At 44.5% G+C, this 23889-nt stretch overlaps 1 long non-coding RNA gene across 1 annotated transcript; it reads right to left on the bottom strand.

Annotated features, from left to right (window-relative positions):
* Window positions 1-1082: 1082 nt before the first annotated feature.
* On the bottom strand, window positions 1083-23676 carry LOC115512812. The gene is made up of 3 exons (XR_003968497.1): window positions 23665-23676; window positions 9862-9871; window positions 1083-1185 (listed from the first exon to the last, which is right to left on the bottom strand). It is a non-coding gene; the product is annotated as an uncharacterized LOC115512812 (long non-coding RNA).
* Window positions 23677-23889: the final 213 nt, after the last annotated feature.

Genomic DNA, 23889 nt, shown 5'->3' with positions numbered 1-23889 from the left:
CCTGTCCCAAGCAAACCCGTGCCTGTAACCTTATTCGTATCAAATTCCTAGAGGACGGAAAAAAGGAGACGAGATGGATTACGGGACTAAATTGGGGAATTTACCTGTATCGGGGACCGCCTTACTTTGCAACTGTTATTCAGATAAGATTAAAAATAAAACCCAAAGCCTCACCAACACTACTAGGGCCAAACCAGTCAGTATGGCCCACAAGTAAGCCCAATACTACCCCGAGGTCCACAAATAAGGGTACTAATCCTCTGGCCACTCAGGTGGTCACTGTAACCGGGACTACTCCAAGAAAACCCCCAAAAATTCAAACCCCATTCAAAGATGACCCCTTATGGGTAATGATGAATACCACTTATAAGGCCTTAAACCATACTAAACCCAATGAAACAGAAGCTTGTTGGCTGTGCTATTCCACAAAGCCTCCATTTTACGAGTCAGTAGCAATAGTAGGAAATTATAGCACTGCGAACAACTCAGATGCTTGCAGTTGGGGACAGAGAAGACCCGGCCTCACACTACCAGTGCTTACGGGGAATGGGACATGTATAGGAACAGTGCCAACAAAATATAGCCACTTATGCATAAGTAACAGAAATATATTCAATACTTCAGAAAACTGGATTATTCCACCAAATAACTCATGGTGGCTTTGTTCTTATGCGGGATTAACCCCTTGTCTCTACAAGGATATGTTCAATCAGTCAGAATTCTGTGTAATGGTAATTGTGTTCCCAAAAATCATATACCACACAACTGAGTATGTAGACCAGATGTGGATAGCACCCAAAAGAGTAACTAAGAGAGCACTCATTACTGCAGGGGCTCTAACACTAGCCACCATATTCGGACTCGGGGCCATCGGAACAGGGACAGGGATCTCGGCCTTAACTATACAAAACAAGGGATTTAGTATACTTAGAGAAGCGGTTGACAAAGATATGGAAAGAATTGAAACTGCCATCACTTCGCTTGAAAGGTCCCTAACCTCCCTCTCGGAAGTAGTTTTACAAAATAGGAGAGGATTAGACCTGCTGTTCCTACAGCAAGGTGGTCTCTGTGCAGCACTAGGAGAAGAGTGTTGTTTCTATGCTGACCACACAGGAATAGTAAGAGATTCTATGGCCAAGGTCCGAGAAGGGCTAAATAAACGAAAAAAGGAAAGAGAACAGGAGGCTGGATGGTTTGAATCCTGGTTCAGTGCGTCCCCATGGTTAACTACCCTGCTCTCCGCTTTACTCGGGCCTCTAGCCATCCTACTTCTCGCTCTCACATTAGGCCCCTGCATCATAAACAAAATTATTAATTTTGTCCAAGACAGGTTCAATGCTGTACAATTAATGGTCTTACGAACTCAGTACCTACCGCTAGAGACATTACAAACAGAGGCTTAAAAGACCCAAGATTGGCTCTTTAGGCACAAGGAAAAGGGGGGAATGAAAAGAACAGCTTTAAATCCAAATGACAGCCCTGCCTTAGTTTAAAGCTAAAGTTCTCTTTTCTGCTTATTATGGATCTTTGATAAGAAATACAATTGCTGAGAAGTCTGTTTTGCTTGCTGTTTGCTACGAGCATTGTGAGGCCTTTCCTGAATGTAACCCGCTGTGTAGTAGAATGGGTTGTAAACCTTCCTAAATGTAGTCTGATATGTAATGGAATGAGTGATTATACATAAACTAACCGGCATTTCTCGCTTCTGTAAACCTGCTTGCTTAGCACATTCCCCACCTACCCTACCCCCTTCCCCCTTTTTTCCTCCCACAAGTAACGGACAAAGCCTTCCCGCCAAAGGACAGACAAAGGACGCCCAATCAGAGAACAACAAATGTCCTTACTTTAAAATCAACTAATCAGGCCCCTCATAATTTGAAACCTCCCCTGTGCTATTTGTCTCTGTCTATAAAAACGCTGTACCAACCCTGATCGTGGCCTCTTGCGTCACCGGCGACGAGTGCGCAGAGGACCAGGTTCGAACCTGCAATAAACGACCCTTGCCGCTTGGCTTTGACTTACGACTCTGGTGGACTTTTGTGGGAGGTTTCGGAACTTTGGGCATTACACTAGAAGGACGGTTTGCCCAGTACGGACCAGCCCCCAGTGTACAGTGGGGCTCGACGGTGAAAAGGTGAAACTGTGAGGAGGTAGCTCATGTCTCACAGCACTCTGTAGATACTAACTTAATTTCCTCCTCACGCCCCCCCTCCCCCCGGGCTTGCCAGGCTCACCCTATTTTCTAAAGGACCTTCCTGGCCTCGGGTGATTTACGAGGCTTATTTCTGATCGCAGGGTGGTTAAGTGGCTGAACCGGGATTCAAACAGATCAGAATCTAAATCCAGCACCCTTTTGAAAGTTCTCCACAGGTGCTGGGCGAACCAAATCATGTGGAAAATCTGATGTGAAAGCCTCCTCAAGAAGCATAATTGACTATATAAATATAAAGCATTTTCTACCTAAATACGAAATATTGTCTGCTGTTCCCCAAAGGCTGTCACTGTACCTGGTCAAATTGATTATCCGGCTGCTGTTAATGGCTCAGGGAAAATGGTGCAGACAACCCCAAATGGCAGACAATTATCCCCAAACCTGAAACCTGTATATTGTGTTGGTGCACTAGGTTTGGGGGCCCGGTGACTTCAACCGGAGACATCCTTCTCTCCTGAAAAGGGAGCTGCGCATTTCAACAGTGGCGTGACTGTAGGCAAATTACAGGTACTCTGCGAGACTCAATTTCCTCATTCCTAAACCCAGGACAATAATAGGCTTATTATGTGCTTATTATGGGCTTATTATGTGCTAAGTGACAGAATTGGAGAGCCCGGCTGGGAGTCAGGCTGTGAGGGGCGGAGCCCAGCTCCCCAGCTCAGGAACCACTGGTCTTGGGCACATTTGTAAACCTCCCTGCACATCATCTCAAGTGGGGATAATAGTAGTGTTAAATAACAGTGTGGGTAACAACAGTATTCGCGGAGTTACTGCACGGAGAGCACCGAGGAGGGTGTCAGCCCGGCACAAGTCTGGGTGTAAGCGCCCGAGAGTTGTTGGCAACGGAGATGTTTAAATGATCCCCCGTCTCAGGGACGCCGGACATAGTTGACCTTTCCGCAGTTTACAAGACTTTGCACAGTTTACAAGATGTTGCGTGAGGGGCACCTGGGGGCTGGTTAAGCACCCTGCTTGCACTCAGGTCGTGATCTCGCAGTTCCCGAGTTCGAGCCCTGCCTCCGGCTGTGCACTGACAGCTCAGAGCCTGGAGTCTGCTTCCGATTCTGTATCCCTTTCTCTCTGCCCCTCCCCGACTTGTGCTCTCTCTCTCTCTCTCTCTGTCTCTCTCTCTGTCTCTCTCTCTGTCTCTTTCTCTGTCTCAAAAATAAATAAATAGACATTGAAAAAAAGAAAGATGCTCCATGAACCCCTGTTCATTTCTCCTTCACAGCCAAACTCTCAGGCTGGGCCTGGACACCCTCTTCTGTTGGGGCTTAGGCTACTGCCCCTGCCTGATGTCAGGGGACCCCCCCCCCCAGCTCACTGGGACCTTAACCCTGGTTGGCCGCCTGCTGCCTCACTTGGGGTCCTGAGGACAAAGGAAGTTCACCCGCATACCTCAACTAAACGGAGGACTCGCTTCATCCCTGAATCCTACAGCTTTCTTGTCCTGAGGCGTGAGGCTAGTCTATGCAGACACGACAAGAGCCCCTGGGTGCCTTTGGCTCAGGATCTTATATTCATACCAACATGGGCTCCTCTGAACACTTAGCTACAGATACAGTTGGCAGTTGGGGGGGGGGGTTGTTATTGTTGTTTTTAATCTCATAGCCAAGTGAGCTTGGCACATACTAGAGAGTCCCTTTCCTTCTTTGAAATATACAATTCATACTCATTTTTAGGTTTCTGAAAAATCCTGCAGACATTTCACAGTATTTCTCATATGTGTTTGACTCACAATTTCCATATTTCCATATTTATATTGCAACTTATAGAACTTTAAAAGCAAAGCAATGTATATTTTGATGTATATACATGTATTCTTTTTCTAGTTATATATACGTAATTATTATCTATCTACCTACCTATGTATCTGTGTATCTGTGTATCTATCTATCTACCTATCCATACAACTGGAAAAAGATCACAATTCTGAGATAGACGACCCCACTTTAAGATCTTCCATCCTTTGTGAAGGAATTGGCAAGAGTAAGACAGGATAGAGGAGGGCATCAACAGTGTTTGGAGATTGTATTTTTTAGTCTCATTTATTTATTTTTGAGACAGAGAGAGTGAGAACACGAGTGGGGGAGGGGCAGAGAGAGAGGGAGAGAATCCCGAGCAGGCTCTGTGCTATCAGCACAGAGCCTAACATGGGTCTTGAACCCTCGAACTGTGAGATCATGACCTGAGCCAAAATCAAGAGTTGGGCACTCAACCGACTGAGCCACCCAGGCACCCCGGATATAATTTTTTTTTATGGTAGTTTCATGACATTGGATTGTCCTACATCAAGAATGCCCTGCTTAAGAGTGGTCTCTTTGGTTTTAAATATTATTCCTCAGTGTCCCATGCAAGCCCTCTTTTCACTGCACATGGTGCTTCTCTGGGTCGGACCTGGAGTTCTCACAGATTTGGTCAGGGATGCCCCAGTGAGAGAAGGTGACTGCATTTGACCATCACATCACCTCTGCACGGGCTCTCCAGAGAAAGATCCAAGAGAATCCATCCCTATGAGAGGAATGTCACAGCCACATTCTCAATGTCACTGAACCATTCACATTCAGGAATCTCATCCCATCTCCTCCTCCTCTGGGCTCGCTTCCCAGACGTAGGCAGGATTCTGAATAAATGGGTATTCTAGAGATTCCATGATACCAGGAGCAGTTATGGGGCAGAAGATCCAGGGTGAAGGGCTTAGATTTGCTTTCTTCCAGATTCTTCTTTCTTGGAAACTTCGTATAGAATATTAGATTAATCCTTGGGGTGCCTAGGTGACTCAATTGGTTAAGCGTCCGATTATTGATTTTGGCTCAAGTCACGATCTCATGGTAGGTCATGAGATCGAGTCCCGTATTGTGCTCTGCACTGAGCATGGAGCCTGCTTAAGATTCTCGCTCTCCCTCTCCCTCTGTCCCTCCTCCTCTTGTTCTCTCTCTCTCTCAAGAAGAAGGAGAAGAAGAAGAAGAAGAAGAAGAAGAAGAAGAAGAAGAAGAGGTTCATACTTCCTCCCCTGTAGAACCCTCTTTGAGAAACACTTCCCTGGAGACTAAGAATGATCTTCAGCAACCAGGTAATGATGCCCCTTCTCTCAGAAACACATTGAAGCCTCCAGCCCCTTCCAAACACAGCAGCTAACCCAACCTCACATTGCACTCTGGTGTCAGAATGAGGACCAAGCACAAAGAACAAAATTATACAATCCTACTCCTCCTCCCACCAGTATTGCATTCCCTGTGCGGGAACCCATTGTAGGGTCTCCAGGCTCTCTGATTATTCTCTGATGTGTGTCAACTGATGTATGCCAGTGATCTTAATCAACTTCAGCAAATTCCTGAAGTTAGCAAAGGGCAGAATTAGGCTTTGGAACCTGATGCTCAATGAACAATATTCCTATTCTTCCCACTTATGCCCTCAAAGTTAGGGAGGAGGATGAGGACAGTGAGGAAGGTGACAGAAGGTGACCAATGTCACACAAACATCTACTTGGTACTAAGAGCTGTACTAGGTAGATACCTCATCCTTCTTTTGAAGGAGCTTGGTCATTAGTATGGGTAAGACTTCCTCCAGAATGGGAGGACCTTAAATTGTCCTCATGCATTCGTACAAGTTCTATTAAAAAAAATGTTTCAGGGGTTGATGAATGGGTGGTGAGGTTAATAATTTACAAAAAGAGGAAGAAGTAGGGTGCAGAGGTCTGTATAGGTAACATGAGATCAAGGTCCCGAAAAAGTCAAGAGATTGACAATTAGTTTGAATGATGCAACAATATGAATTACCCATAAATCAAGGGCAGGTTCCTGAACTGAGTGTTTGTGTGTCCCTTTGTGTCCCCCTAAAGTTCATATGTTGAAGCCTTAATCCTCATCATGTTGATATTTGGAGGTGGGGCCTTTGGGAGGTAATTGGAACACAAGGGTGGAATCATCATGATGGGGTTAGTGCCCTTAAAAGAAGAGCCATTGAGGATACCGCAACAAGACAACTGTCTACGTCAGGAGGAAGGTTCTCATCAGACACCAAATCTGCCAGCACCTGGACCTGCGACTCCCCAGCTTCCAAAACCGTGAAACATAAATATCTTCTATTTAAGCCACCCAGTGATGGCATTTTGTTTTAGCAGCACGAGCTGAATAAGACAGAAGGGATCACAAAACCCTGGGTATCTTTTGCTATGTTCCCAGCCTTGTGAATGAAGTGAGGCAAGGTGTAACTCAAAATGAATTCCCATCGGGGTATTTTCTAACTGTAATTTTGTCAATAACTTACATTAATTTTGCATGATAGCACCTACAGTCATTTTACACCCATCAGTCTATACTTGAGGATGAGGTGGATGCTATTAAAACCATTGAATATTAGCAAGGAGGTAAAGACCCGCCCAAGGTCACTCCATCAAAGTGGTACAGACAGACCTAAATCAAAATGCTCATCTTCTTTTCCTAATATGATGCTCATCCTTAATCTAAGCAGGTTTTATGGAATAGAATATGGTGCTGCACTCCTATTAGGTGTACATACAAGGAGACGTAAATAGATTGAATTACTTGATTGGGGAAGCATTTTTTTTCTATGTGGAATGCTTTTTCCTGCCTATAGAGACGTATCAATGACAGCCTGCTAACTTCCCCATCAGAGCATGACTCTCTTGTTTGTTTTCATTCCAAAGTAGCACGAGAGTGATTTTTCTATTATCTTTTACTTTTTCCATAGTGGGAAAATCCTCCTGTGAAATGCCCTGGAAAATAAGAATGGGAACTTTGATTCGTGGCAGGTTGATTTCATTTTTTTGGCGGTGTAAATTAATCTCTCAATGTTCAGAAAGTCCAGTCCCCACAGGATCTTATCTTTTGTGTACTTCAAAGAATAGCTCCTAAGTCTGGGACGCTATGAAGAAGATTCAGCATTAAACACCGAACAGTAATAGCTTTGGTTACATGCAACCAAAGGCAGGTTTTGAGGTCAAATTGGCTTTATTTAGAATCAAAGAGTTTTAAAATGCTAAGCACTTATTTGCAATTCAAATTTTGTCTTAGGTGTGGATATGAAAAAAAAAGAGCACGCCTCTCTTATGCCCCTGCCCCAATCTCCTCCCAGTTTGGCTTACTCTCATTCGTTAAGTCCTTACTTAATTTTCTCGTGCTCAGGAAAGGCACCTTGATTCCTTTATGTTTTTTCTACCAGTCAACACCTGGCCAATGTTAGATGGTGAAGCCTCTCCTTACCCCTTGGTGTTCCTGGGGCTTCTATGCATACACCCTCTTAGCAGACCTCATACCAACTGTTAATTTTGCACACGAGTCTCTCCTAATAGTTTATGCACTCCTGGAGAATAGAAACGTAAGCACTGTAATCTCTATCGTTTCCAATGATGGACAGAATCCTAGATACACTTAGTAAGCCCATAGAACTTACTGACTGAATGGATGATGAGGAAGCGAAGAAGTGAGTGAATGAATGATCTCCCTCAATCTCCAGAACAATCGTTCATGATGGACAATAGACCTTAAAGTTTTGAGATGTGAAATCTAAGGATCAGGAAGCTTAACTCATAGCAATTGTGATACAAACAATACCTTACCAGGCTAACAGCAAACCCTAAGCTTTCGTTATTTCAAATCTGTCTTTACCTAGAAGCTGTAGATTGAACTTTGGAAAAAATTCAGTTACAATTGTTGATTCCCATACAATCATTGAAGTCAGCAAGGATAGCTTGGGAGATATTCTTTTTTTTTTTTTTTTTTTTTTTAATGGCACAAGGTTTGACAACTAAGGAAACCCTGCAAGAGGTGTCTCAGGAATAGTACTTCTATTGAAGTCGAGAAGGGATCTAAAAACTTGAGCCTCCTAAGAGCCAAAGAAAACAAGACATCAAGACTCAAAGGGCATGACCCTGTGTTAAAAATAATAAGAAAGGATTATGGATGGCAAAGCCCAAGGGCTTTTGGAAATAGACCTAGTGATTTCAAAGGAGCTTTGGTTTGGAGAAGTGAGGAATGTTTGATTGGCCCTGCCGTTTGGTGGGGAAACTCTCTGATCCATGGGACTGTAGTTCTCCTCTAAAGTCCCACAGTCCACAGCCTGTGACATTTGCGTCCATCTGAGCTGTCTTAGAATGTCTGCTCCTTCCACCTCCAAAAAAAGTGATTGTTCAAATGAGAACAAGCTCCTTTACAACTGGATTTTTTCACCAATTAATTTGAAGAATGACGTAATGGTTTTTAAAAAATGAAATCAGCCCATGTAACATGGCAAATTGTTTCCATTTCATCACTGCCCTAATACAGTCTTGAGAATATAAATGATATATATTGCAGGATATATATTTAAAAGGCATGGTTCTGGGTCAACCTGGGTGGCTCAGTTGGTTGAGCATCTGGCTCTTGGTTTTGGCTCAGGTCATGATCTCACCATTCGTGAGTTTGAGCCCCGCACTGGGCTCTGCACTGACAGTGCAGCCCTATTGGGGTCCTTTCTCTCCCTCTCTTTGTCCCTCTCCTGCTCATGCACTCTCTCTCTCAAAATAAATAAATGCACTTTTAAAAAATCAGGGGAAAAAAAGGCACGGTCCAAATTTGTCTTGTTATCAGGAACCTGAGTGTAGGAGAACAATGGGGGATGTGATGTTCTGGTACTTGGAGTTGAGTATCAGATCTGCTATGGGAATTCAAGCATGCCTCTTAGTTTCTTAACATATAAAAGATGGGAATCCCAATACCTGGTTCCCAGGGTGAACAAAAGGACTGAAGGAAGCAATATATGATCAAAATGGCAACGCAACATGGCAACCCAACGCTGGTAGGAGGATCATGGGGCTGTTGCCAGCCATCTTGTCTCAACACCATGTTTACTATCTGGAGACTTGGGGCAAATTATGTAACCTATTTGGTTCTCGCTGAGTCTTACCTGTGAAGGAGAAAAAGTGTTACCTGTCTTATGGGATTATTATGAAAAGTAAATAATGTAATACATGTAAAACTCTTAGAGCCCCTAACATCTGGCAAATGCTCTCAAAGTACTATCTTCCTTCCTTCTTCTCTAACCGGCAGTTTTCTCCACTGTTAAAAAGGAGATTAAAAATGCCTATTGCACAGGGAGCCCCTGAGTGGCTCAGTTGGTTAAGCATCCAACTCTTGATTTAGGTTCGGGTCACGATCTCATGGTTTGTGAGATCGAGCCCCCTGTGGAACTTTCCACTGAGCCCGGAGCCTCCTTGATATTCTTTCTCCCTTTCTTTCTGCCCTTCTCCCCTGCTTGCACTCTCTCTTTCTCTCTCTCTCTCTCAAAATAAATAAACTTAAAAAAATGCCTATCACACACACAAATTTTAAGAACGAGAGGTATGTATTGATCATGGACCAAAGCCTTCCAAAAGTTTTGGTTCTTTATTAGGACAGAGCCCCCTTGTTCTGAAGCATTAAACACCAGTTCTGTCTCCATATTATGCTTTTCTTAAATAAATGAAAAGATAAAAGCACTTATATCCAGTAACCTTAGGGCTCGTGCTTTATCCCAGCTGCTTGACAAGACCTTACATGAAAGGGAATCGTGCCCCACGGACGTAAGCAATCTAACCGAGAAACCATGCCTCTTACCCAAGCTCGCTGAGGCATGCCGGGCTACCTGCATTCAGAGGTAGAGCAGAGAACATCTCAAGAGCTGACAGCCGCTCCCAGGCTTCCTGTATCCTTTCTACAAAAACCTGACAACTTAGTGTAAATAGGCTGGGGATGAGTAATAAATGCAGGGACGGGCTGGTAGATTAGTCAGTCAGGGTGGAATGGATGGTTTTCCTTTAGGTCTCCAACTACTATCGGAAATTTTTGCTTCCTCTGATGAAAGTAACAGCTAAATGTTAGAGAAAAATTTGCATTATCTGGGAGCCCAAAGACCCGGATTCTAGTTCAACCTCTTCCAATTGTGTTTGCATCATGGGACAACCCATGTGACATTTCTGGACCCTCATCACCTCCATTAACATGTATAAACGGGGGGGTGTCTAGGTGGCTCAGTTGGTTAAGTGTCTGCCTCTTGATTTCAGTGCGGGGCATGATACCAGGGTCACAGGACCAAGCCCCACGTCGGTCTTTGCTCTGAGTGGGGAGTCTGCTTAAAAATTTCTCTTTCTCCCTCTGCCCTTCATTCCAGCCTATACCCTCTCTCTAAAATATATATATATTAAAAAAAAAACACGTAAAACGGGGAAATAGCTAACCCCAAAGTTAATGTTGCATATGATGTTGCTTTGCAAATTCGACCAAGCCCTACACATGTTTTATTCCATTTATTATACCTTTATATCGCCATTACCTTTGTGAGGTAATGGGGGAAGCCTAATCTAGTCCATGTTTTTAAGGGGCTGATACCTTGAACTGGAGAAAGAGTCATTTGACATAACAGATAAAGAGAGAAAAATCCAATTCCATTTAAACCCAACTCAGAAAACACAATTAGAATCCCTAGTCTCTGAAACAAGGGAGGTAACAGTCTTCTTTTGTGTGGTCGTACTGGATGACCCCATGACACTCAAAGGGTCTTTGACACCATGAAACGTCTTCAGTACCTGGTTTCCAAAATGATTTGTAGGACTGTCCTCAGGAACACTGAGCTTCAGTTCTGAGGGGGAGTTCCTTGAATGCTTGTATTTTCTCATGAGACTAACCGTGCGTGTCTGGCTCTTTCTCTCAGCTCCCAGGGATCTGCCCCGGCCACATGCCAATTCTCTTGGGCCATCGTTCCCGTAGCTTTTTCCCTACTACTGGAGCTCACAGCTGTCTCTCCGCTGTAACACTTTCACCATATGATGGATTTGTTTTCCAAGCTTTTCTTCCCGATACACGGTAAGTCTTAAAGGCAAAGGACAACATATGACCGATGTTGGTATTTTTGTACCTAGTGAAGCCCCTGGTCCGTAGTTTTGCCCTCACTGTTTCAGAGAAAGAAAACGAACAAACAAACAAAAAGGAATAAAGGAGAGCATTCAAGGAGTATGGATTGTGCAGAGGAAGGAAACCAGAATACGGAGCAGCTTCATACCAACACATCAGAGGAAAAGGTAAAGCATCCTTCACCTGGACATGTGTATCCAGATAGCTGCCATGTAGGGGAAGAGGGACTATATTTGCCCAGTTTGGCCCCAGATGCCAGACCTCTGCTGGGTGAGTAAAAGTTACCCAGTACCCTGGCTTACTTTCAGCATGGCGCATTTTCCACTGGAGAAAGAGTTGGGACACAGGACGGACAATCACAAGGTGCAGACTTTGCATATGGAGGAAATCACTGTTTGTGAATCGTAGGGGATAGTTCCTACTCAGAAAAGTCCCCTCTCTTTCTAATGTCTCATTTTGCTGCAGACGCACATTGTATGGTTCTGAGATAAATGATTTCCGGGGGGAGGGGGGGACCATATGCAATTGAGAGGAAGAGAGAATGAAAGAGAGAGAGTTAGTTCAGCGTGAGATTCACCAAAAACAGTGCCTTATGTGGGCTGCTGTGATTCTGTTCTGTTTCCTGATTTATTACTCTTATTACTAGGATCTCCCACCAAGCTTTGTGCTCTGTTGGGATTCAATAAGGGTTGAAGTGACTCAGCTCAAAGCTTTGTTCAGAGCTCTTCTCAAATGTCCTCTCTCTAGAGAGTCCTTCCCGCGCCATGCTTTCTAAAGTGGCACTTTCTCCATCCCTTTCTGATCCTTTACCCCATTTGAATTTTCCTTCTACCTCACGAGCCCAATCTGCAACTGCACCCTGTACCTATTTACTTGTCAGTCTTTTCCATTTAATGTTAGCTCCGGAGAAACAGAGACTTGGTGAACTGTGTTCACCTCTATATTTTCAGTGCCTCAAATAGTACCTGACACGTGGGTGGCATTTAGTAAATATCTGTTGAAGGAACGAATAAATGAAGGGTCTCCCTTTACTTTAACCTGCCTCAGGCTATTTTTGCCATATTGCAAGCACCTGGCATAGTAACCAGAGTCGGCTAGCTTTCCCACAGCCCCAAATAAATATGACTGCCACTCACTTCCTGTATTTATGCTACAATGATTACAAAAAGAGTGGCCACTCCTCAAAATGTACTTTATTGGATGCCTCCAGTTTTCCCTGCCTCTGCTTCGTTCACATCCACACAGATGCACGCTTTGCTGACAATACTTCTGAATCATATCCTCCGTTGACCCCTCTGCCTTACCCCCACTGCCGCGCTGCAGTCAGGCCATTGTGCGTGCTAGAAAATAAGTCCCCTGGAAGCAGGGGTCGGTCTGTCCGATCTGCTATTGCACCTTCAACGATCGGTGTGCCACACGGCAAATAGCCATAGTTCGGCAAATGTACAATGAATGGATGGAATGGGGAAGGGTAAGCAAATGCATTATCACAACAGCTTTCTCGTTTACGTCACATACTTTGCTCTTTGGTAAACTAGAATTATCCTTCTCTCCCAAGCCAGTTTGATATTTCTGAAATTCTATTTTATACAGGTTATTCTCAGGTATAAAGGCTTTCAGTGCCTTTCCATTGCATGTGCTGTGGACTGACTGCCTGCATCCCATGGGACTGCTGCCTCAGTGGGCCTGGTGGGCGGAGCATCGTCAAGCCTTAAGGCCTAATGGCATCTGTCTCAATAGGTTGTATGTCTGCTTGGGACCCTTCACCCCTTTCTTTCCTTTTTTAAAGTTTTTATTTAAATTTTTTGTTAACGTTTATTTATTTTTGAGACAGAGAGAGACAGAGCATGAACGGGGGAGGGGCAGAGAGAGAGGGAGACACAGAATCGGAAGCAGGCTCCAGGCTCTGAGCCATCAGCCCAGAGCCCGACGCGGGGCTCGAACTCACGGACCGCGAGATCGTGACCTGAGCCGAAGTTGGACGCTTAACCGACTGAGCCACCCAGGCGCTCCTAAGTTTTTAGATATTTATTCATTTTTGAAGGAAAGAGAGACAGAGGGTGAGTGGGGGAGGGGCAGAGAGAGAGGGAGACACAGAATCCAAAACGGGCTTCAGGCTCTGAGCTGTCAGTGCAGAGCCTGATGTGGGGCTTGAACTCATAAACCGCAAGATCATGACCTGAGCTGAAGTTGGTCGCTTAACCGACTCAGCCACCCAGGCGTCCCCCCTTTCTTATATCCTATTTCTCCCTTTTGGAATGAGACTCTCTATCCTACACCAGCCCCACTATTGCCTTTTGGAAGCACACAGCTTGTCTGGTTTTACAAGGGTCACTGCTGGAGAGGAATTTGCCTCAAGATGAACCGTAGCTTGAGTTCCACCCACACCTGATTTCGATGACCCTTATTCTTTTGAATGTTTTGTTTATTTTTGAGAGAGAAAGCATAAGTGGGGAGGAGAAGAGAGAGAGGGGGACAGAGGATTTGAAGCGGTGAACCAGAGGCAGGGCTCAAACCGTGGCGATCATAACCTGAGCGGAAGTTGGATGTTCAACTGACTGAGCCACCCAGACACCCCTCGATGACATTTAGAAGAGATTTTGGACTTTAGACTTTGCCGTTGATGCTGACAAAAGCTAAGACTTTTGGGCTGTTGGGATGAAATGAATGTACTTTGCATTCAAAGGGACGCAAATTTTTGGGGGGACGTGGTGGAAAAGGTTTGTGTTCCCCGCAAATTCATATATGGAAGCCCTAATCCCCAGAGTGCAAGTGTTTGCAGATGGAGCCTCTAATGAAGTAATTATACTTAAATGGGTTATAAAGCTTGGGCCCTGCAATAGAATTTGTGTCATTATAAGAAGAGACCCCGAAGACATTGTTCCTTCCCTCTGTGAGTGCGTGCAACAGAAAGGCCACGTGGGGACAGAGTGAGAAGGTGGCAATTATACGCCGCGAAGAGGACCCTGGTCCGAAACTGGCCTTGCCAGACCTTGATCTGGAATTTCCAGCCTCCAGAGCTGTGACAATACATTTTTGTGCTTTCAGTCCCCCAGCCTGGGGAGTTTTGTTAACACAGGCCAAGCCGACAAACATCCCGTGAATCACCAATCCATCAAATGGCCTCAGTCCATCCTTCCATTTCAATCTCACCTTCTAAGACGTCACACGCCCTGTTGAAGTGAGTGGCTGGCTGATGCTTAAGGATCCCAGTGGAGCCCATTGTTTTATGTTTTTGTTTTGCTTTGGCCCACGGGTCAAGTGGACGGTCCACGTAATTATTGCATTGAAAGAAATTGGATTGAGTTGAGATGAAGCATGGGGTAATTTTAACATTATGGCTTAGAAAGGTCTTGAACTAGACAATGTAGGAAACACATTTCAGCAGTCACCAAAGGCACTGAGCTGTTGGTGGCACCAAACGGAGCTCTTCTGTTCCACACCCACTAGCATGCTTGAGGAAAGGGTGTTTGGATGGAATGTGGTGCCGTGCACACGATGAACGGCCACTGCACGGTGTCCAAGACTAACCTAGATGGGGGTCCCTGTCTCCAAGCCCCTCCATGCGGATCATGAATGCATCACGGATCTTCTCTATTCCCTGGTTTCCTTGTTTATGCGGTGGGGATAAGAATTCCTATGTGCCTTATAGCTCATCTTGTTCGATAAAGAAATGATAAATGAGCGAGAGAATGGATGGGCAGGGTTTTGTAAACCAGAATCTCTTGCCATGTAGGGTAGGGGTTGGATATTCTGCCAAGAGCCCTCTGCTTGCCGCCTGCTGGAAGCTTCTCAAATGTCTGAATCAATGCTTTTGGAGACGTGTATTCTGACGGCTACAAACCATCTCACGGAGCACCTTCAGGCCATCTTTAGCCCACATTGTAGAGTCTGGCAATAGCATGACGAGTGATTGCTCCTTCTACTTTTTCACACCTAATCAAACCGCACCCTTAAAATGGGTACATTTTATTACATGTAAATATATCTCAGTAAAATCGATTTAAACATATATATGTAATATACATGTAAAAGCAGTATACTGTTTTATAAATGTATAGGTATATGTAAAAAGTAGAAGTTTGCCTTTAATGATTTCCAGGAATACACTGAGCAAAATCATCACTCTTTCCCCTAACCTAAGTTTTACTGGCATATACTTTATGAAGAAAGTTTTCTTAAGCAATTCGACCAATTCACAGTGGATATAGGTAAGGGTGCTGATGCTGCTTAACAAAGAGGTTTCCACTGGTATGTGCTGGAAAAGAACTCTGGAATTCTCCACCAGAGCACTCAGAATTGTCATGAAATAATTTATGCTTTCAATTCTGTTCAAAATCTGTCCTGATTACATCTTGTAAGTCAAGCTGGTGTATTCACCTGAATGTAAGTTACATGAGGGCTCGTTCCGAGTCTGACTTGTTTGCTAATTGTCAAAGGAATGAATGAACCAATTAAGGGCAAACTAATTTCAAGTTTTTAACAGCTTTCTGTGGCATACCAGTAATGAGCTAATTACAATTATATCACCTCTTCAGCAGAGTAGGTCTAGTAGGACCGATGCTTGCCAAACTTCATAAGCAGTTAATTGCTGAAATGTTCTTGAAACCAGTAACTATCAATAAAAACCATCATAAGCCACTTTACGGATTTACTTCAATTAAATCCTTCAACAATCCTGAGCCATAGGCAAAATTATTACGTCTGTGTGTTCGTTTACTCCAGCTACCACGACAAAGCACCATATACGCTGGGTGGCTTCGTGACGGAAATTTATTTCATCTCAGTTTTGGAAGCGAGAGGTCCACGATCAGTGCACCATCAGGGTTGGGTTCTGGGGAGAGCTTTCTTCCTGACTGGTACACAGCCTTCTTGGAGCTGTGTCCTCACATGGTGGAGACAATTTTTTGATGACCTTCTTACAAGGACACTGATCACCTCATGAGGGCCCCACCTTCATAATTTCATCCTCTTCAATACTGCCCCAAAGCCCCACCTCCGAATACCATCACGCTGGGACCTTCGGGGTTAGGGTCTCGATATCTGAATTCGGTAGGAGACAAACATTTGTCTGTACACTATCTCCCCACTGAGTATACTCAGGCTCAGAGTTACAAACTGGATATTTAAATCGTATTTAAATCAAGTGCAACCAGAAAGGGGCAAAGCTAGAATCCAAGTAAATCCTTCCTTCCAATCCCCAATTCTACAGGCCTGCCTAGGCAGCGACACTTCCATATCCATCCCTCCAACGGTTCTATTATCCAAAAATCAAAAATCATTTTCTTACTATTTCTAACTGGTCTTCCTCCAACGGACTCAAATCAGTTGTGCTCAAATGGGGGTAATTTTCCCCCCAGGGGACATTTGGCAAAGTCTGTTGATACTTTTGCTTGTCAAAACTCAGGGGGAATCGCTGGTGTCAGCTAATGGGTAAAAACCAAGGCTGTTGCTTAACATGCTACAAGGAGCATCGTCTCCAACAAAGAATCGTCTAGCCCCAAATGTCAATAGTGTTAGGGTGCATCCCTGACCTGGATGAATGACGCCTCACTGCATGTCTTGGTTTTTGGAGCTGGGACCGTCTTACGTGGCAGATAGATGTTACAGAATTTCTCACCACCTCCCGTGGCCTGGACTCTCATCCCTGTTCATTATTCGAAGAGGTCCCGGATCAAAACTCTGATTTCAACTGTAGTGTTTTTTCAGTGTAATCCAATACAGCAAATATCGATTCCTCCAAGTCCTGTCTATAAATGTCAGGTGTCAGAGCAGCACCAAATTCAGATGTCAAGACCCTAACCCCCTAGGATAAGGGGAAAGAGAGAGACAGACACAGAGAGAGAGAGAGAGAGAGAGAGAGAGAGAGAATATAAAAGAAGGAAGTCATATTAAAAGAGAGAGAGGGGAAAGAAAGAAAGAAGAAAAGAATGAGAAAGACAGTGGGTTTATATGCCAAGTGTTCTCACTCTTGGGCCAGCTACTACCAGCAATGCCACCAGGGGAAAATTATTGAACCTTCCTAGACCCCAGTTTCCCCATTTGCAAAGTGAGAATAATTACATGCGCCTCAGACGACTGAGCATTTACATAACATAACACGCATATGAATATGATGACAAGTTAAAATACTCATAACTGTAGTTATTAATAGTAACAATAGCTAATAATAATATGTAAGTATTTATAATTTTACATTTTATATCATTTTACATTTTATATAATATTTAATACATTGATAATTGTAGTTATTAATAGTAACAATAGCTAATAATAATATGTAAGTATTTATCATTTTACATTTTATATAATTTTATATAATTTTATGTAATTTTATGTAATTTTACATTTTATAATCTGTAGTTATGTAAGTGTACGCTTATGATAAATTATTGATAATTATACTGTTAATATTATTATTACGCAATGATAGAATAAAAGTCACAGTCAATAACAGTCATAACTGCTAAGATTTACTGAGCACTTACACGCATCTCCATTTTAGTGATGAATTGCTAAAGAGGCTGGCAAAGATTAAATAACTCATTCAAGGTCATGTCGCTGGGAAAGATGAACCATATTGGGGTTCCGAGTTGTGTCTGTTTACTCAGGAGTCCACGTTCTCTGCTCCTGTTTGTATTTGATATTTTCTAGGAGACTTCAATAAATAGCAGATTTTCTAGAGGGTACAGGTAGGAGGTGTAGGAGGTGTCGAGAGCAAGAAATAGTCAGAAGTGAGCTGTGTGAGGGGTCAAGCGAAGTCAAGGGGAGTGGCTGATCGATGCAAGGGCGCCCAGTTGATTACTACGTGGAGCTGGCCGCCTGGTCAGGGACTGGAGAAGGGGATCGGCTTGGATAAAGGGAGCGTGTAGGGCTGGGGACTTTCAAAAGGACTTGATCGAATGTCCTAGTGGATTAAACGGCCCCTGCCAGAAAAGTCCACAGCAGTGAGAAAGTGCAATTCTGCGTACTATATAAATGCTAAATCAGTCATTCTCTGGGGAGCATTTTGTGTGGCCAGCTCTTTGGAGAACATCCAAGGTTATCCCCCACGGCTCGCCTGCGGGTCCACCCCTGAGTCTCATCTTCAGAGTGTGCTCTCTGAGCTGGGATCCCAGGTCTCTGGTTAATTAACCATCTAAGGGACACCCTCCTAATAGGGCAGCCCATTCCCTTTTAACCACGAGATCATTGTTTCCTCCCCACCAGGTACGGCTGACCTAGAAATAGGCTGTATTGTACCAATGCTGAGACTATTTATTAAGCAACCTATTTTCCGCTCCAGGTCAGCCAACAATGGATGAGCTGGCACAGAAACAGAGGTGATACCTGTATCGAGAAGGGAGTTAAGTCATCAGTGGAGCCATTGTGACAAAAGGCAGAGGCAGCTGTGTGAAACTGATGGCGTTCAAGGGCAGAGGCGCTCACACACTGAGCGGTGGACGCGTGGTACCACCGTCTTCCTGTTTGCCGAATCCCGATGAGGCCGTCTGTCTGGACTCCCCCCTTGGGGCGGGCCAGCCTGCGCTCTGCTGCCCAGCTCATAGTTAGCGCTCAGGTTTGGTGGCCCTTATACACTTGTGAACGTGGGGTGCTGGAAAGTAAGCTGGGAACACTTGTAATTCTCCGAGAACCACCTCGCTAATCCCCCCAACCCTCTCCCGGTCCTGGTCCCGTGGTTCCTGACTCAAGTCTCCATCCTTCAGTAATGATCACATTCCCATGTCCTTGGAGTGGGCCTCTGGGTCTAATCAGCTCCCTTCCACCAACTCGCAGTTCCCACCTGTCACCTCTGGCTTGGATTATCTCCGCCCCCAACCGTCACCCACTGTCTACCACCTGCTTCTCCCTGTATGAGACTCACCTTGGAGCATGATTTCTCGGCTCGGCAGGAATTAAGATAGGCGATAATAGGTAATCAATATTTGTCCACATTGTGACTGTGATAATGACCGGGGAACTCAGAGTGTTTCTCACTGTGTAGAAGCCAGTCATATCTCCTCACGTATTAACACACACCTTAAACGTTGTTTCCAATCTCTCCACTGATGCGAAATCCTACTATAGGTGCAAACCCTCCAGGTCAATTTCCTGGCGTGAGTCTGCACACTTCCATGTAGAGGAGGAAATGTGTTTTAATCAAGCGCTCACACTGCACGAGGAGGTCTATTTCTTAGTCTGTGTGACCTTGGGCCATCTTAGGTCATGGGAGGAAAGGCAGATAATAAAGGTTGTGTTATTGAGCTGGTGACCGCTGTGGGCCAGTGTGAGACAGGGACCTCAGAGTTATCCAAACGGGGAGGGGGAGCCAGACTGTTTATGTTCCAGCTCCTCTGTTGATGGGTTAACAGTAACTGCCCAGGAGGCATTCCTTTGCGGGTCCACCTGCCGGCCCCTTGAGCAGCAAAATAAGTTCCCGCGGTGAGGGAAAGCACTGGGACAAGTCCATGCAGATGTTGGCTTTGAAAGCGGGGCCGGCATGTGCCGAGGCAGCCAGGACAAGAGGTGCAGGCTGGCCGCAAGCGGCATCGGCCACAAATCCTCACCATAAACGATTGGAAGGAAAGAATCCACTTTTATTGAATTGCCAATACGAAACAGACCTGTGTCAGGTGCTTTATACACCGTCTCATGCAATTTGATCGCCACGATAATTCTTGGAAGGGGTCCGCGGTATCCCTAGTTTCATTTTCAAAGTTCCAGAGCCTTTAATGTTCCTGGATGCGATCGCACAGGGGGTCAGGGCAGACCTAGGGTTCATTTAAAGAGACCCAAAGCCCCAGCCTCTTCCACGTTCCCAGACATAGCTGTAAGAATTCAAACACTAGTGCCTTTCCCACCCCAACAGAAATAGTTTCTGAACTGACAGATTGAAGTGTGACCGAGGAAATACAAACAAAGGGGAGAGAACAGCCAGGTGTCGGGGTGGGAGGAGGCGTTCAGTGTGGCTCTATTCGGACTGACTCTTCTTTGCACTAAGGGTCTGGGAAGAAGGGCATAGCCTTTCATGAAATCTGTGGATGGCACAAAATCGGAAGATACCATGGACGCAAGTTGGGTCAGAGACACAAGGCTGAGTGGACACCGAACGGCAGAGGGAAGCAGAAGGAGTTTATTCCTACTCTGACCCATCAGAACTCACTGAAGGATCAACAAAGAAAAAGAGGCTGTGGTTTTGGAAGGGGGGCTGGGGACAGAGCAAAGAGCTGAAACATGACCTCAGCCCCAGAGCAAATAAAGGCAGGCCTCCTAGAAGAGCAGGCTGAAAGGGAGAAGCAGAAATCTACCTGACAGGCGCTTGGGAGCTACGCATCATCACCATCAAAAAAATGCCAGAGCTATTTCCAGCAGCCAGGTAATTGTGGTGACATCTTATCATCGAGGGAAGAGGGAGAGACCCTTTTTCCGCCGGGAGGCTGGGGAGCCCCTGCCCTTGTGCGGGACCTATTTCCCACCCCTTAGACTCCCGGGGAGGATGAGAGCTAGCAAAAAAGCAAAGATCCTGGGAAGAAGTAGAATGACTGGCTGATGGCATCACACGCCTGGGAGTGTCGGCAGAGAGCTTTCTGTAATCAGGCATTGTCTGAACTTCCCAAGGAAGTGTCACATGTATCATGGGGTTTCTTGTAAAAGTTGCGGAATGGGAAATTTACCCCCGCCCGGCCCTTTAAGCCAAGGAGATAGGAGCTGGGGGAAGGGATAGGGAAACTTCCAGAAAGCCACATGATGCAGTGCACATGCGTCTCCCAAACCCTCCCAAACCTGCCTTCCCCGACCTTGCTTCTTGTCTCTATAAAGTGACAGGGTCAGAACAATTCGTTGTTTTCCTTCTGCCCCTCCCACCTGGGAGGTGGAACCCATCACCAAGATAATAAACTGTTTCACAGAGCTTTTTTTTTACAGCTTGCCTACTTGATAGATAAATAGATACATCAATCAGTCAAGCAATCAATCAATCAATAAAACTGTGTATAGTTAAGGTGGACAACATGAGGGTCCGATAGACGCACACATTATGAAGTAATTACCATAGTCAAGCCAATTAACATACCCATCACTGTGTGTGCGTGCGTGTGGTGAGAACACTTAAGACCTACTCTCTTAGCAAATTTTAAGTATACAATACAGTATTATTAACTATGGTTACCATGCTGTCCATTAGATCTCCAGGACTCATTCATCCCGAAATTCTGTACCCATTGACCAAGATCTCCCCTTTCCCCACCTTCCCGCCCCGGGTAACCACCAATCTACTCTCTGGTTTTACAGGTTGGGCTTTTTTTGAATTTCACATGTAAGTGAGATCACGCAGTATTTGTTTTTCTGTGTTCCGCTTATTTCACTAGTCTTTGTTTTTTTAAGTTTATTTATTTTAAGAAAGAGAGAGAATGGGGGAGGGGCAGAGAGAGAGAGAGGGAGAGAGAGAATCCCGAACAAGCCCAACTCTGTCAGTGTTGAGTCCGATGTCGGCCTGAACCCGTCCACCCTGAGATCATGACCTGAATGGAAACCAAGAGTCGGATGCTTAGCCGACTGAGCCACGCACGAGCCCTTTATTTCACTAGTCTTCAAGGAACTTAAACTTGGAAATACAAACAAATAGGAAAAACAAACAAACAAACAACCCCATTAAAAAATGTGCAAAGGACCTGAACAGATTTTTTTTTTCCCCAAAGAAGACATACAAATGGCCAACTAGTATGTGAAAAGGTGCTCAACATCACCAATCATCAGAGAAGCCCAACTGTCAATCACAATGAGTTGTCCTCTCCGGAAGGACTTTATGACATTTACCAGATTAAATTAAGGCTATTCCAAGTAAAATGAAGGTGGGACCCTATTTCCATCTGCTCTGTTACATTCTCATCTCCACATTTGGGCCTTCCAGGAAGTATTTGTTCTCCACGAAAAAGTCGGAAATACTATTTTCTAGGTCATCTCCAAATGTCCTGCCAATTCTAAAATGCTATGGCTTAGCCTTTCGTATCATTAACTATTTCACAAATACATTCTTTAGTTGAAGCACCAGAAAATCATAATGGAAAACAATTCATTTGAGGGCGGGTTTCCTGACACTCCTTTCTTACTCAGAATCATCAGTCTCTGGGGGTATTGGGCCGGGTCGGTCAGGCTCATAGCTGCCCAGTGGTTAAAATCTCCCTCATCACTCACCACAGTGATAGCATTTGAATGCATTTTAAGGCATCGGGAGAATAAAAGCCAATTGGCAAAAGGCAAGGAATGGAGTGAGTGGGTCAAGTCTCGGTTTCTTTCAATTGGATTGGAGAATCTGAGCAATTGAGAGCAAAGAATTTGCAGTCTTCTGGAAATTCAGTGAGGACAAAGACAAGGGAGGGAGGGAGGAAAAGAAGGAGGAAGGTAGGAGAGAAGGAGGGAGGGAAGGAAGGAAGGAATGAGAGCTGGCTGTCCTCGGAGAGTCACAGCCTATCATTTATTTTTTTGCCATTCGTATGGCATTTGCCAATTCGCCAATGGCAAATTCTCATGCAGCCTTCAAACTTGGTTAAAATGTTACCGGTTTTCTGGGAGCTCTTCTCCAGGCGCCTCCAAATACATAATGAAAATGTGGACTTCATAATAAAGGAAATTGGACTTTTATTAAATTAACACTCATAATCACAAATATTGGTAATTTTATTCTTGTAATTTTTCAAAAGCAGACTTTATACATTTAATTGCCAAACGCTCAAAAAATAGTTTTATATTCTAATATAATCCAATCTTATATATTAATTATAATTTGATTTAAAAATTTAATTGAATTTTTAACTTAATTTAAAAATTAGATTTTCATAAGAAACGTATCTAAGATGATTATTGAATAAAATGTATGCTATAGAAGACAAAAACAAATACCACATCTGTAGCAGAAACTACAGAAAAGTAACAATGATCTGTTGTAACATGTAATCTGAAGGATTAAGGGAAGTCCTAAAGCTAAACTTAATGACCACCACAAACAAGTGACGTCCAGGGTCAAAGTGACTTTCTGGTGTGGCTTTGTTTCCCGTCAATGGTCAAGAGCGTACATCTAGTGAACATTTTAGTAACAGAGGACGCCTGGATGTCTAAGCTGAGCAACCTCAGGAAGAAAAGACTTAGCATGCAATGTGCCTCCTCCAAGCGATCCCAAGTGTGCTCTAAAATTCCGCCATTAGAGATTCACTGTGTGCACTTGTGTCCTGGCACGTTCAGGTTATCACATATTCCAATAGGCTGAGATTTCACTAGACGTCAGTGTCTGGCAAATGACTAGATTATACAAGCTCCGTCTTCCAGGAGCTCAAACGTAGCCAAGATGAACTCACGGGCAGAGTGAATATGCTGTGCGGTTACGACAGAGTCCCTGCTTGGGCTACACGTAGAAAAGCAGAAAGCCCACGCATCCCCTCATGGGCTGCGCTGTCAGGCACAACGGAACCCGAGCTCACGTCCACGTGTCACACGGTGAACAGGACATCGGCAATATGGGGTTGTCAGTCGAAAGCAGTCAGGGGGATGTTGTGCAAAGCGAGTACCTTTTGGACAACTCCTCTCCATAACCACACTTCTGAAAGCCGGTCAACCAGTTATAGCCACGCTCTCATAGCCAACATACCAGCCATCCCCTGACATTCTCACTTCTTAGAGTGCTCTAACCCTTCCCTCTGTGGTTTCCATCACCTATAGAAGGTCCCAGCTCTGCTTTGTTCAGAGGCTGTGCTTTTTAAGAACTCTCTTGCTTAGCAAGTGATACTATCAGCCTATTTTTTTTTCTTTTCTGAAATG

This window comes from Lynx canadensis, chromosome B1 (genome assembly GCF_007474595.2).
Source record: "Lynx canadensis isolate LIC74 chromosome B1, mLynCan4.pri.v2, whole genome shotgun sequence".
Classification (NCBI taxonomy): domain Eukaryota; kingdom Metazoa; phylum Chordata; class Mammalia; order Carnivora; family Felidae; genus Lynx; species Lynx canadensis.
This window is presented reverse-complemented; position numbering and strand designations above follow the sequence as displayed.